The sequence below is a fragment of the Meriones unguiculatus genome, chromosome 3 (assembly GCF_030254825.1).
Source record: "Meriones unguiculatus strain TT.TT164.6M chromosome 3, Bangor_MerUng_6.1, whole genome shotgun sequence".
Classification (NCBI taxonomy): domain Eukaryota; kingdom Metazoa; phylum Chordata; class Mammalia; order Rodentia; family Muridae; genus Meriones; species Meriones unguiculatus.
In genome coordinates this window covers 129202774-129218893 of record NC_083351.1, presented here as the reverse complement: position 1 = coordinate 129218893, position 16120 = coordinate 129202774, and positions in this window count along the sequence as shown.

Sequence of the window (16120 nt, the reverse complement as noted above, 5' to 3'; positions counted from 1 at the left end):
AGAGAAAGAAAGAAAGAAAGAAAGAAAGAAAGAAAGAAAGAAAGAAAGAAAGAAAGAAAGAAAGAAAGAAAGAAAGAAAGAAAGAAAGTCAGCCTAATATAACATAATGGAATTCTCATGACCTATTCACTTTGTTACATAAATATCTGAAATTATTCCTAACTTAGTGTGTGACCAATTGCTTTCTTATTATTCATATATTGGACTCCATCTTCTTGGGATTCCAAATCTCTTAGCAATAATTAAACAGCAGCCCTACAATGTCTCATTGTTTTCTAGTGAGAGTCATCTTCATGTGACTCTTCCCAAGTTCATTATTTATTCCCCTCTATTCCTTCTGGCTGTTTCTCCCTTCTCTATGGCTACTCTAAAGTTTTGAATTCCTCATGGCACAAAACACAGATGGATGACTAAGAAGGGGGTATTTCCTTGACTGGATCTTGTCTTCTGCATGCACACCAACCACTGAGCAGCCCTTATCATCACCCACTTCAAAAAAAAATTTTAATTTAGTGTTGCCTCTGGATTGCACCCTATCAGTGAAATGCTGTTGCTTTTCCAGGACAAAAAATATACATAATATAGTTTTACTTTTAAAAATGAAGTCTATTATAAAGACCATGGAAGCCTGAATTGGACTAACAAAGAATCAACTATCCATTCACTTGAGATGAAAACGAACATTGCACTGAAATTCTTCACGTTGCCAGTCTCTGAACATGAGATAGGTAAATGATGAGGACTCAACTCTGAAACTGTTTACCACAGGAAAGTTTCTATTGTATAAAACTTGTCCAAAGATTATATTCACTTAATACCTAGTTATTAAGTAACAAACCTGAAGAATTCTGATTCTGGGTATTTTTTCAGCTTGTCCTTTGACGAGGCACATCACAGCTTAATCAATCTTTCTACATTCTGCTGCCGTTCCTTACAGGTCACAGTGGCTTAGGATCTAAGGAAGTTAGATCCTAGGAAGTTCTTTTCTAAAGGCATGATAATAATAAGAATTCATGATAAGAGTTAGGGAGGGGAAATTCAACCCATAGTAAATATCATACTTTAAAAATTAACATGAGACACAGGAGTGTGATCAAAGTTCTATTTTGGAAAGGTTTCATCTTCAGACTTTGACTTGCAGTGCATTTCTCTGGGCATTTTCAGCAGAGTATCACAACTAATTTACCTTTCTCTTCATGGCTCAGTTTGTACCCACTGTTACCTCCTACAACCAGGACCAAGTGACAGTAATTCTCTATTCTTTCTCAGTCTTTCTTATTTGAAAAAACATTAGGTAAACATTCCCACTGAAAATTGTATCGATGCATTTTTTTTATGTTTGACAAGAAAATTGATTTTTTTTGGTCAAATGTTCTTTTCTATTCTATGTTATAAAGATTCTAGATCATGGTATATTTCACATATATTCTGACATAATATAACAATCTGCTTAAAGTATTTCTGTACAGTAGAGCACCTGCTTATATAGTTTGTCCTTCACAGCAACATTTTAGAAAAATGATGGGGGTTCTTGGTAATGATATAAAATGCATTGTAATTTTATTTCTTTAACACAGAAGGAAATAAGGTACCATACCAGGATTTCCATGCAGAGCTTCTGAGTTTTAGAAATACAACCTTTGCTGATATTCAGAGGAGAAACCAGGATCAGTGAGTTGTAAAATGACACAAAGGTGACTACTGGACTCTGGTTTTATGAAACAGATAGAAAAAGACTTTCACCTGGAAGACTAGAATTGAGAACCCTGGGTTCCAGGAAAGGGGAAAGCAACTTCACTGATAAATAATGGAGCATTATTTTTGAAAGAGTAATCTAAAAAACTTGCTTTGGTGGTATATGAAGAATGTCAAAAGTTTCCAAAGTGTGAACCTCTAATTAGGAAGTAGGAATCAAAATGGAATAAAGAGGGAGGATAAAATAGCAATAAAGATATCTGAAAATATCATACGATTACTGCTCTACTTAAAGGCATGTGTAATACAAGCAAGTTGGTATATAAGTGTACATATATAGTTTAAATGAAATTTTCCCATATGGACTGACAATGTTCTATCCAAGAGCCATAGGCTATCTTAACACACACACCCCACACCCCCACACACACAAACAAACAAACAAAACAGTAGGCATGAGAAGGTCTCTTTTGAGTGGTTGGTTAGGCTTGTCCAGGAGACTCCCCAAACATGCAGGCTATACACATTGTCCTTGGTTGTCATCTGAGGTGGCAGACAAGTCCCAGAGATGGAAGGGGAGCCCCTATTGCTAAAAACATGCACTTCAGATACAGGGCCCAGTAGTCCCCGAGCTGGAAATGACCTGAAAGCCTTCTCCCTAAGGACTAGCTTTCATGGCGCCAGAAGTTTCCATGCAACTTTCCAAAGGAGGGATGGAACCAATAGCCCTTCCCAGCTATTATGCTTATAAATCACAGAAATGGCCATAACAATAAATGTAAAGGTTGCAGCAGCGTGGATGTATCTGTGGTAACCAGCTGCTCTATAATTAAACATAAGACATGCTCAACAAAATGGAACTTGCACTTGGTACTGGAAACTTGTCTAATTACCCATGGACATTGAAGTCATAGATCTTGGACTGCAACTGCCTCTTTACTAAACCAGTATACTCCCTAACTATATTCTAAATATCTATCCTCACGGCTACAGATCAGTGTAGCCCTCAACCCTCATCAGAGAAACTTCTCTTTGCAACAGAGAAATTACAGAAAACTACAACCAATCAATATGCAGAGTGTGGAAGCCAGTCCCAGTGGTTACACCTACAGAACAATCCCACACCTAAGACTTGGGATCATTGTGGACGGGGGGTGAACATTTTGTAAGAGCCAGAGGAATGGGGAGATTGCTGTGTGATTGTGTCTCCAGGAAGGCCAGAAGATACACCCATAAAGTCTCGCCAATATGACTGCCTGAACATGAGTAGAACAAGGACAACAATAATATACATGCCAACATGGACAGACCTCAACCTACACAAAGAACTACAAGTAACTAAAGAATGCCAAGAGTAGGAGACATTGCAGTTCCCAGGGAAGAGTACAATAATTGGCTACCCAGTACCAAATGGACAACCCTGAAAACATACATATAGGTAATGTCGTTCAAACTGAGCAGGTTGTATTTAGGAGAACACACAAATATTAACTATTGAAATATATATCATATATATGATATACATATTATACTTAATTAATTGATATGCATTATACATAATATATAATAAAATATGTGTACATAATGCTTATATAATATATAATTTGTATTATCTATAAATAATATATTGATATAAATTTATTACAGATAAAATAAAATTATTTATTATAAATCTAAATTTAAAAAGAGGCTGTGATTTTGAGGGAGTATGTGGAAGGATTTGGATGGAACAAATGAAAAGAGGGAATATCATAATTATATTATAATCTCAAAAAAATAATTTTTTAAAATCTAGACAGTGTAGCTTCTTTGAAATAAAGATGAGTTAAAAGATGCAGTTAAAAGCTTCAGGTGCCCCCTACTGGTGAGAAAAAGACATACAAGATGGAAAATAATAGTCCTATGCAGCTAAGATAAAGCATGGAAAAAGTACACTTACTAGAAATGAAATAAGTCCCAAAATAAATTCAAACAATGCCATTCAATGGTTGGGAGTGATATCCTATACACCATGGCCGGAATATAATGAAAATTCAGGTAGAGGGTTGAGAATGGAAAAAAAATATATTTTCTGGTGGTTAAATTCAGGATCCACAGGAAGGGAAATAAGGGCATAAACATTTGCAAACATCCTTTCAAATATCTGCAAGTGGTTTTGACATGTTTGATATCTTTTCTTCTCAATTAGCTTTCAGAATAAATCTGAATAAGACTGTAGTTTGAGTCACTGCCTGGGCGGGGGAAGCAAACTCCATTAAAAGATAAGGCAGGAGGCCTCAAGAAAAAGAATCAATTGGTGGTCCCCCAAAGATAAGCCTACATACCTTACATACTGCAAATACAGCTGCAATTTTAGTAAGATAGTGACTCCTCCAAATGATGGGTGAGCAGTGGGGAGGAGCCCTCATATGATCAGAGGGCTACAGCCAGGCACCAAAATGAAAAGTTGAAAACTGAGCTACCCTGAGGAACTGAGTAGAAAACCACCAGAAGCCAGGGGTCCTGGTTTCCACCTGTTGCAGCCCATGGTGAGACACAACCTTGGAGGCAGTTGAGGAGATGAGGAAGGCACATTCATAATAAGCTGAAAGCTTCAGGGACAGAGACCCCAGCTCAGACAGCAAGGCTCACATGAAATGCCATCCTCAGTGGATGGGAGCCGAGCTTCTAAGCTGAAAATAACTCTGGAATTGGATAGCCCAGAGCTGAAAAGGGTCACGCTGGGGAAAATCATAATACAGGATCTCAAATTATATAATAAACCTGTAATGACAAAGACAGCATGACACAAACATGGACACATAGACCAATGGACTCAAATAAAAGACAGAAAACAAAACTACACAGCTACAACCATCTAACTTTTTGAAAAAGATGATGTTAGGAAAAACTACATGTTAGGAAAAACTACAGCCTCTTTAATGGTGCTGAAAACCTTATTATATTCACATGCAGAGAATTGAAACTAAATTCTTATCCCCTTCTCTTGAACAAACATAGAATAAAAAAAAAGAAAGAAAAAAAGTCCTTCAAATAAGACCTCAAACTTTGGAGCTGCTGTAAAACATAAATAAAATACTTTACAATATAGACATATTAAGAACTTTATGGAAAAGACTTCAATAGTCAATGTAACAATCTCAAAAAATTGGCCAATGGGATTTTGTGACATTAAAAGGTTCTGCCCAAAAATAACCATCAAAGTTAAGAGGAGAGGAAAAGAAAGAGGAGTTGTGTTGGACATGTATCCACCTCACAACTGTTCTCTATTTTGACCAATTCTTGCTTCCTGTATTGGTCACTGGCTGATGCAAAGAGACCATCACCTCTTTGATGAGGAGTGAGAACTATATTCACCTGTGGGTAGAAGGACGAACATTTAGAATTCAATTAGGAGTTACTCTGTTTCAATAAAGTGGAGGCTGAAAGTTCTTCAAGATTCATGACAATCAGCTTCAGGTAGTTGGCTTCGTTTCCAGTACTACAACATGATAGCCACCATTGCATCTTTGGGAATCTCTTGCCATATTGGTCGATGTTATAGTTCATAGAAGCCATAGCCAGGTACAACTGTTTGTTATTTCCACTCCTTGGCAACTCTTTTTTTATATTTTTTATATTAATTACACTTTATTCACTTTGTATCCCAGCTGTAACCCCCCTCTCTGATTCCCTCCCAATCTCATGCTTCCTCCCTCATCTCCTCCCATGCTCCTCTCCAAGTCCTCCCTTTACTGGGGAATCCACTTGGATACTGAGTTGCCATGGGCTACGTCTGTACAGAGGTTCTAGGTTACCTCTATAAATGGTCCTTGGTTGGAGTATCAGCCTAAAAAAGACCCCTGGACCCAGATTTCTTGGTTCTGTTGCTCTCCTTGTGGAGCTCCTGTCCCCTCCAGGTCTTTTTATCCCCCACTTCCTTCATAAGATTCCAGCTATTCCACTCATAGGCATATATCCAAAATATGCTCAAGTATACAACAAGGACATTTGCTCAACCATGTTCATAGCAGCTTTCTTTGTATTAGCCAGAATCTGGAAACAACCCAGATGTCCCTTAGTTGAGGAATAGATACAGAAATTGTGGTACATTTACACAATGGAATACTACTCAGCAATTAAAAACAAGGCAAACATGATTTGCAGGCAAATGGTGGGAACTGAAAAAAAATTATCCTGAGTAAGGTATCCCAGAAGCAGAAAGACACACATGGTTTATACTCCCTTATAAGTGGATATTAGACATATAATATAGGAAAAACACACTAAAATCTGTACACCTAAAGAAGCTAAACAAGAAGGAGGACCCTGGGTAAAATGATCCATCCTCATTCAGAAAAGCAAATGGGATGAACATCAAAGAAGGAAGAAAAAGGGAACAGGACAGGAGCCTACCACAGAGGGCCTCTGACTCTACCCAGCAGGGTATTGAGGCAGATGCTGAGACTCCCCTTGGATGGTTCCAAATTCAGCACCAGAAACTACTGAGATTTCAGTTCACGATTGCTGCTTTTTCTAGAATGTCAAAAGGCATACAGCACTTTAATGATTCCTTGGTTATATTTAAAACAGCATTTCTGATAACTAGCATTCTAATGTATTGGGTGTATTGCTATATCCTAAAACTCACCGATTGGAAGGCATTTTAAATTATTGGTGATTATGAGCAAAGCCACTATGAATACAAAAGAAATGTGGGATGCTGAAAATAGTGTTTAACCAGTGTCTAGAGTAATATTTACAGCATTGGATACAGATTTTAGACAAGGAATAAGTACCTAAAATGTAACTATGTTAAGCTTTCAAGTTAGGAAAAACAAAAGAAAAAAAAAACAAACTAAACCCAAAAGAAGACTAGAAATTAGACTATAAATCAGTGACGTGCAACCAAAAAAACCTGCACACTAGGGATACAGCTCAGTGAGTAGCATACTTGTGCTAGTGTGAGCATCTGTGTTCAAGTCTGCAGAATGCATATGAGCCTGGGTACATAAGAACTTGTCTGTAATCCTAGGGCCTACAGCAAGACAGCAGGCTGACACAGGATAATTCCTGGAATCTCACAAGCCACCTAACCCAGGGTTGTCCTCTGTACACCACATGCATACCAATAAACATACATGCAATAGGCACACACATACACACACACACACACACACACAAATCAAAAAATCAATAAAATAAAAAATCAATAAATTAATTTTTTGAAAAAAATTAATAACATCAATAAACTTCTTAGTTCCTTCATTATTCTTAGCCAGACTAAATAAATGAGGGAGAAAGAGAGAGACAAAGGGGGAAATGCCACAGAATCACACCCTGTAGACATTGAAAGGACAAGAGATACATTATCAACAACTCTATGACCATACATGGATAGCCTATGAAGTGTACTGATTCCTCAAAGGACATATATGCCAAAATTCATGTAAGAAACACTAAAATTTAATAGAAATTAAAACACTGTGGTATATTCCTGTAGTCTCCACACACAGGGCAGATGCAGAATCATACATTGAAGGCCTGAACTATGCCTATGACACAAATTAATTGAATCTTTATAAACGACTTTATAAAACAGAAGTACAGAGTAGAATTTATTTAATGGTGAATTCTCCAAAACATTTAATGACAAAATTACATTTGATTTCTATAGTCTCTTTTAGGATAGAAAACCAGAGAGAATATGCTCTGCTTCTTTCTGTAACCCAGCATTGTCTTAAACCCTGCAACGACACTTCAAATTATAGGCCAATATATTTCAAGAACATTTGGGGTAAAAAGTCCTCAGTAAAATATTAGCAAAAGCAAGACAACAATATACAAGAAACATATACCACAACCGAATGGGGTTTATTCCAAGAACAAAAGGCAGTCCAACACTCAAAACCAACCATCACACCCACACGTCATTCAAAAGCAATCTGATCATCATAGAATATTCAGAAAAAGGATTGGGCAAAGCATAGGGAAAAGTGGAGGGAAGGATAAAAAGACTAGAAGTGACAAGAGCTCCACAAGAAGACCAACCAGGGCCCAGAGGGTCCTGTGGGGTCTGAAGCACCTACCAAGGGCCATGCATGGACTGGACCTAGGTCCTCTGCATACATGGGCAGCTCAGGCTACATGTGGGTTCACTAGTAAGGAGAACAGGGCCTGTCTCTGACATGGACTTCGTTGCCTGCTTTTTGATCACTTCTTCCTGGCAGGACTACCTTACCAGGCCACAGGGGAAGAGGACAAACTCAGTCCTCATGCGACTTGATAAGCTGGGGTGGTTGGGTAGGGGGCTCCCCTATTCTGAGGAACAGGGGAGGGGAGGGATGGGAAGGGAAGACAGGGAAGAGAGCAGGGAAGGGGCTATGAGCGGGATGTAAAGTGAATATAAATAAATTAATGAAAAATAAAAAGAAAGAAAAAAAATAAATTTTTTAAAAAAGAAAACACCAGCACCAATTTGCAATTTCTAAAAGTAACTGTCTCAATAAACTGGCCTAGAGGAGAATAATAGTCACAGAAATGCATGCACGCACGCGCGCGCGCACACACACACACACACACACACACACACACACCACTATACTTTATTATGCACAACTTTTCATCTCTATTTAAATCTAAACTTCATGTCATGACTCTGAAGATGAACTTGGGAATCACTGAAGCTCTAGTTCCCCTTTTCATTGTGGCCACACTGAATTAAAAAAAAAAAAAAAATTCTCTACTTTTCACTGCAACTTGTGTCTTTAATTGACATATGCCAGAAGGAGTCGAGCTGAGCTTGTTGTGGTTGGCACAGCCCAGGCTTTGCCTCTAAAACTCTGGTAACATGAGCTGAACTCAAATTTTGAGAATTCTCCAACTGAAAACGGTATGTGTATTAAGTAGTCAGATATAAACAGAGAATTGGTAAAAATCTCTGGGGAAAATTATACAAACCAGCAGTTTAGGAGAAGGCCATTCATCATGGGTGGTTCAGGGGACTTCTGATACACCACAAATGGAGATCTGAGACTGAGTGCAGTGAGGATGGCTGCTCACCACGACAAAATTGATATTTATGGCTTCCATTTCACTTCTTTTAAGAGACTCTCTAAACTAACATGATGTACAAATGCCTGAGATAAACAGCCTGATTACTTCTCATTTAGATCGTAATTGTACAGGTCTGGTTTTCCTGTACACATAGTGTTTGCTCTTAGAGTGTGCTGGACTGATACACAAACACCTGTGTGTTGTTTTGTTTCCTGAGTAAGGCAGATGTGGCATTTACTTGCATAACATTGAACTTGGATATTAAAGCTTATTGGATTTGAACTGGAGGACATTTGGTTCTCCATAAACATAAGAGACCAACATTAAAGCAAGAAGAATAAATGCTTTAAGATCGCAACATAAATAAATGTTACAGCTATAGTCTTCCTATCTAAAGCTATATGATTTTCTTGCCATAAAAAGCAACCATTAAAAAAAGCATTAAAGAAGAAAGTGACAACAGAGGTGTCTAAAGATTTACATATCCATATTTTTACTCAGAATATTTGTCTTTGGGGAGTGGTATGCCTTGGAGAACTAATGTAACATAATTAGAGTCTATGTTCTACCTCAGCTCTGTTTAACACTTGAGTAAGAGGGAAATTCTTCAAAGTCCATACAATCTTGAGTGAGTACCATTTTTGAAAAAAAAAAATCTATTGTGTGATTTTTCTATATTTAAAATATGGATGCCATCAATGGATGCTTTCTGAATTCACACATACACACAAATTATAATATCTGTCTAAGAGTAAAGTAAATTAAGTAGAATGGTTGAAGTAACAGAATAAGGTGAATGAAATAAAGTCCCATCTTTTAATCTAAGAATCTGGTAACAACATAGATTTTTTTCCCCTTTTGCACTTTAACACTTTGACTGAGGATGTTTATGCATACCTCTCTTATAGAAATTTGAGGCAGTAAGATTAATAAGAAGAATGGCTACTTTTTAATGGCACTCATTTGAGAGAAAAAGAAAGAGGTGAAGAGAGAATCAGAAATTGTTTCTCTCTTTCCATCATGTGGATTCGGTGGCTCAAACCGAGGTTATCAGGCTTGATGGACATGTTCTCACTCACCGAGTCATATTGCAAGCCCAATTATAGCTAAATTTTATTGAAGGCTGACTATATCAAACTTTATAGTTAAGTGAACTAAGCCTCTTCTTCCAAAAGACTATTAAGGAAGCACTAGTACCATCCACTTGGCCAAAGCAACCCCATCTCAGTGAAGCCAAGTGATTCTCCCAAGAAATGAGAAAAGCCAGGCTGACTTCCTTAAAGCCTTTTCACCTCTCTGTCAATAGCTGCATTATGAACATTAAAATTAAATGATCTATACAACTAAAAACATGATAGAGAAAGCATGACTGTATGTTACTGTATTACAAGTTTACTATGTCAGAAACAGACATGTTTGTGTCTTCACACAGTGTCAGAATTTATTTAATTCATAAGCTGTTCTTCACCAAAGGAAGTCAGGACAGGAACTCAAACAGGATAGGAACCTGGAGATGTGAGTTGATAACAGAGGCCATCGAGGGGTGCGGCTTACTGGCTTGCCCCTCATGGCATCACCCATGAGAATCCAAGCACTCTCCCATCAATCATTTATTAAGAAAACACCCTAAAGCTGCATATTACAGAGGCATTTTCTCAATTGTGGTTACCTTCTTTCATACAACTCAACTTAAATCGAGTTGTCATAAAACTAACCAGAACAAACCACAACAAGGACAAGACATCCCTAAAAGTGCAATAGTCACTCTCGTATCCTGGAGGTAACCAACAGACTAATTGGACATAAGGCCTGAATAATAGGAGAGAAACCAGTTCCTAGTGCTGGAAACCTAACCAACTACCTGGGACTAATCAGGTCATGGATCTCGGAGGAGAACCCTTACTCACCACTCCACTAAGTCAGAATATTTCCTACCTGCATTCTAAATATTTATCATTCTACCCACTGGTTGGTGTAATTCTCACCCCCCACATCAGAGAAAATTCCTGAGACCATTTCAGATCATGACCGACCATCCAAATCCGGAGAGCACGTGATTATGTGCTATCTACCCCCAACTGACCCATCTACAACACACTCCCTGCATCAAGACTCAGGGAATATTATGGGAGAGGGGCAGAAAACCTCTAAGAGCCAGCAGAACAAGAAATCTGTGGAGAGATTGCATCTCCTGGACATCTCAAAAAGTATACCTACGAAGTCTCAAAAACATGGCTGCCTAAACAAGACCTGAACAGGAATGACACCAACAGACATGACAAAATGAAAGGAAGAAATTTCAAAGGGTCCCAACATTAGACAAAGGACTACAAGTAACTAAGGAATGTTGAGAGTGAAAGAAATAGTTTTCCCCAGGGAAGAACTGCAACTGGTTAACCAATACAAGTGGTCAGCCCTAAAATGATACATAAATATTATATAGACTGAGCAGATTGTATTTATGTATTTGAGAGAGGGAGGGGAGAGGAGAGAGAGAAAAACAACAAATGAAAGGAGGGACTAGAGGCCATGAATTTGAAACAGGGGTTAGAGGGAGAAAAAGGAAAGAGAAAAATTATGTAATTATATTTTAATTTTTAAAATATAAAAAAACTAAATTATAATTAAATATTGTGTGGCTTGTACCTCAGACTGTTTGTGTTAGGTTTTATTAGTATGATTGGTGGGATTCTATATTTCCAATCTAGTTCTGTTAGTGACAATTTATGCACATTTCCTTTCCCATAAAGTGTTTTCTGGAGTTATATAATTTCTGTCTGCATTTGCAAGACAACATTGATTTCAATGATCTTAAAATGGTATTACCTTATTCATAAATTGTCAAAAATGAACAATTTAGCAAAGTGGTAGTTGACAGATAATCATGTCCCCTGAGTTGTTACAGATATTATGTGCCCTTCCCTGGAATATCCATAGAGCAGGCATATTTGGTTTTCAAGTAAAGAGTAGAAGAACATATATTTATTTGTTTATTTATTTATCTTTTTTAATTTTAATTTTTAAATTTTTATTACAGTTTATTCACTTTGTATCCCCCTGTAGCTCTCTCCTTACTCCCCTCCCAACCCCACCCTTCCTCCCACTTCTCCACCCATGCCTCTCCCCTAGTCTACTGATAGGGGAGGACTTCTTCTCCCTCCATCTGATCCTACTCTATCAGGTCTCATTAGGACTGGCTGCATTGTCTTCCTCTGTGGCCTGGTAAGGCTTCATCTCCTCCCCTTAAGGGGAGGTGATCAAAGAGTAGGTCAATCAGTTCCTGTCAGAGACAGGTCCTGTTCCCATTACTATGGAACCCACTTGGACACTGAACTGCCATGGGATACATCTGTGCAAGGGTTCTAGGTTATCTCTATGAATGGTCCTCGGTTGGAGTTTCCATCTCAGAAAAGACCCGGGGACCCAGATTTTTTGGTTCTGTTGCTCTCCTTGTGGAGCTCCTATCCTCTCCAGGTCTTACTATCTCCCCCTTTTTTCATAAGATTCCCTGAACTCTGCCAAAAGTTTGGCTGAGTCTCAGCATCTGCCTCAATACCCTGCTGAGTAGAGTCTTTCAGAGGCCCTCTGTGATAGGCTTCTATCCTGTTCCCTGTTTTCTCCCTCTTCTGATGTCCATCCTCTTTGCCTTTCTGAATGGGAATTGAGCATCTTAGCCAGAGTCCTCCTTCCTGATTAGCTTCTTTAGGTGTAGAGATTTTAGTATGTTTATACTATATTATATGCCTAGTATCCACTTATGAGTGAGTATATACCATGTGTGTCTTTCTGATTCTGGAATACCTCACTCAGGATGATCTTTTCTAGATCCCACCATTTGCCTGCAAACTTCATGATTTCCTTGTTTTTTATTACTGAATAATATTTCATTGTGTAGATGTACCACAATTTCTGTATCCATTCCTCCATTAAGGGACATCTGGATTGTTTCCAGGTTCTGGCTATTACAAATAAAACTGCTACAAACATGATTGAGCAAATGTCCTTGCTGTGTACTTGAGCATCTTTTGGATATATGTCTAGGAGTGGTATAGCTGCAAGGGGAAAAGGCCAAGTAGGAGAATATTTTAATCTTTTTTTTTTCTGTTCTTATTCTGGAATATGAAGAAATCACACAAGAAAACAATAACATCCTTGGTTACCCAACAAAATTCTTAATTCTTCTAAATGTTATCATGAATGTATACTGGAGTCTCTTTCTGAACCTTCCCAGTCATTTAGTATTAAGTATTTAGTACTTAAGATTGATATGTTTTTTTTTATAACCTGATTAACGGAAGCCTGTAGAGGGTTTTTGAAGCTAGAAAGCCTTGGTGAAGGCTATTACTATTTTTAATATTATTTAAATATATTAATATTCTCTTATTTAGCAATAAGAGAAGATAAACTTGGTGAAAGAGAGAGACAGAGACAGACAGACACACACAGAAAGAGAGAGAGAGGAAGAGAGAAAGAGAGAGAGGGAAGTTATGATGTAGTGTCATCATCTCCCAACACGCCCCCCCCCCAACAATTTAAAATTCTGGTCTTATAGAAATATAGTAACCACAAACCAAGCACATCTGTGAACCTTCTGCAGTAACATGTGGCTGAGGATGTTCCTAGTTTTGCATTTAATGATGTCCTAGCAACAGTTTAAAATTAGCATACATCGTAATAGTCCAATCACAGATGTTGCCAAGCAGTACAGATCTGCACCTTTTGGCCTCTCAGGTGTGATAAACATTTCTAATACACCATTAGCTAAAATGTGTATTTTTCAGAATATTTTTTAATTTTATTTTTTCGTCACAATTTATTCATTATATATCACTATTGAAGCCCTCTTTTTCAACTCCTCCCAGTCTCACCCTCCCTCCCTCTTTCCCGGATCATCTTCCCCTAGTCCACTGGGGGAGTTCTCTTCCTTTGCCATATCTGCCCATAGCTTGTTAAGTCTCATCAGGAAGGCTTGGATCCTCTTCCTCCATGGCCTGACAAGGCTGCATCATCAGGGACGAGTGATCAGAGAGCAGTCAACTGAGTTCATGATAGAGGCAGCCCTTGTTTCCCTCACTCAGAGATCTACATGGAGCCTGAGCTGCCAATCGGCCACATCTGAGCAGGGGTTCTAGGTTCTCTCCACGCATGGTTCTCCTTTGGTGCATCAGTCTCTGCAGGACTCCCTGGGATCATGAAATTTGCAGGCAAATGGATAGAACTAGAAAAGATAAACCTGAATGAGGTAACCCAGAAACAGAAAGACAGGCATGATATACACTCACTTATGAGTGGACATTAGCTTTATAATATAGGACAGCCTATAGGACAGACCTAAAGAAGCTAAACACTAAGAAGGACCCTAGGGAGGATGCTTAAATCTCATTCAGAATGGCAAACAGGATAGACACCAGAAGAGGTGGAAGAGAGGAAACAGGATAAGAGCCTACTATAGAGGGTCCTCTAAAAGGATCCACCCAACAGGGGATTGAAGCAGATGCCAAACTTCGGGCAAAGAGCATAGAGTCTTATGGAAGAAGAGAGGGGTGGGAATAGAGCCCCACAAGGAGACCAACAAAACTTTTCAGAAGATTTAATAATTAGGCATGATTGTGTAGTATTATTAAGTCAGTCCTGTATAATAAGAAATAATAATACACTCAGATTTTTATTCTGCAATTAAGATATTTGATCACTATGCTATCTCAAGCAATTAAACAATGTCAGATTGTAACAGATACTAGGAACAGGAGATAAAACTAGAATATGTGGCCCAATGTTGTCTAATGACAATTGTACAGATTCATACCAAGCAATCAACTTATCTTAAGAGCATTGGTCATCAAACTAAGACTTGATAACTAAGTCCAGGCACTGCTTGGGTCTCTCAAACTTTTATTGCATATATTTCCCCATATTCATAAATCATCTATGGGTTTTGTACTCCACAATGACAGAACTTGGGAGTTAAGAAAAAGACTGTCTTGCCTACAACTAAAACTATTTACCTTTATTCATCTTTTCCAAAAAATAAAAATAAATAAATGTTGACACTTGCTTAAGGAGATTGATGAACACACTCATCAGGCCTCAGAGTAACAAACTAATGGATTGTAAAACTACATTTTCTCCTCTAGACTTAAGTTTATATTTATTTCTGTAGTGGGAGCTTTGCTCTTACATGAAAATACGAGACCTTATGGAAGCAGCTACGGAAAAACCACCTTAAGAGAAGGTACTGGTTAGCTTCATTCAGTCTAATTTTGTCTTCACTAAATACTAAAGTAAGAAAATTCCTATCAAAGTTATATCCACTCCATTTCCTCAACTTCTATTCTTCACACAATTTCCCCACATCTCCTATCCTCCTGATCAAATGCCAAAAGACAGTGTGCCCCATGTTACAATTTGAGCAACCATGGGATTTGTTACAACATTGCGTAAGAAGGTTAAAGCCACAGAAATAAGAATGGGTGAAGCAGGAACCTTTGCCTCATACATGTTGTAACCCTAGTATCTTTTTTATTGCTGTGACAAAACACTATGTCAAGGCAACTTCTAAGAGAAATCATTTAATTGGGACTATGGTTTCAGCAAATAGATTGCACGAAAGCAGAACAAAAGTATGATGGAGGGAACAGCTGAGAGCTCAATTCTAAAATAATAAGAAAGAAAGCTCTGATTCTAAAATAATAACAAAGAAAGCACACTGGGAATGTCATGTTTCTTGAACCCTTGAAGCCCATCCCTGGTACATTCTCCAGCAAAGTCATGCTTCCTAATCTTTCCCAACAGTTCCACCAACTGGGAGACCAAGTTGTCAAACATATGAGCCTGTGGGGGACATTCTCATTCAGACAACCATATATAAATTCCAAATGAAAAGAATCTCTGGCCTGGAGGTGAATTCTATTTAAAGAAAATTGTTTCAGGGCCAGTGAGATAGCTCATCAGATAAAAGCATTTGCTACACAACACTGTGTGAGTTCAATCCACAGATACCACAGTAGAAGGAGGGAACCAGTTCCCCAAAGCTGATATCCAACCTTTACACGTGCACTACTGCATATGCAGACCTACACTCACACATATGCAAACCCATACACACACATATGCAGACCCATACACACACATATGCAGACCCCCCCCACACATATGCAGACCCCCCCACACACATATGCAGACCCCCACACACACATATGCAGACCCCCACACACACATATGCAGACCCACACACACACTTGACACACACACAAGCAAATAGCAATTGATTCAATGCCAAAATCTTAAAAATAAAATACAGATCATTTCAAATAAGTGTTAAAAAAAAAAAGCAACAAAGACTATTTTGCGGCCTGCACACAAATGCTCTGAGTCTAACCTTATTTTTTTA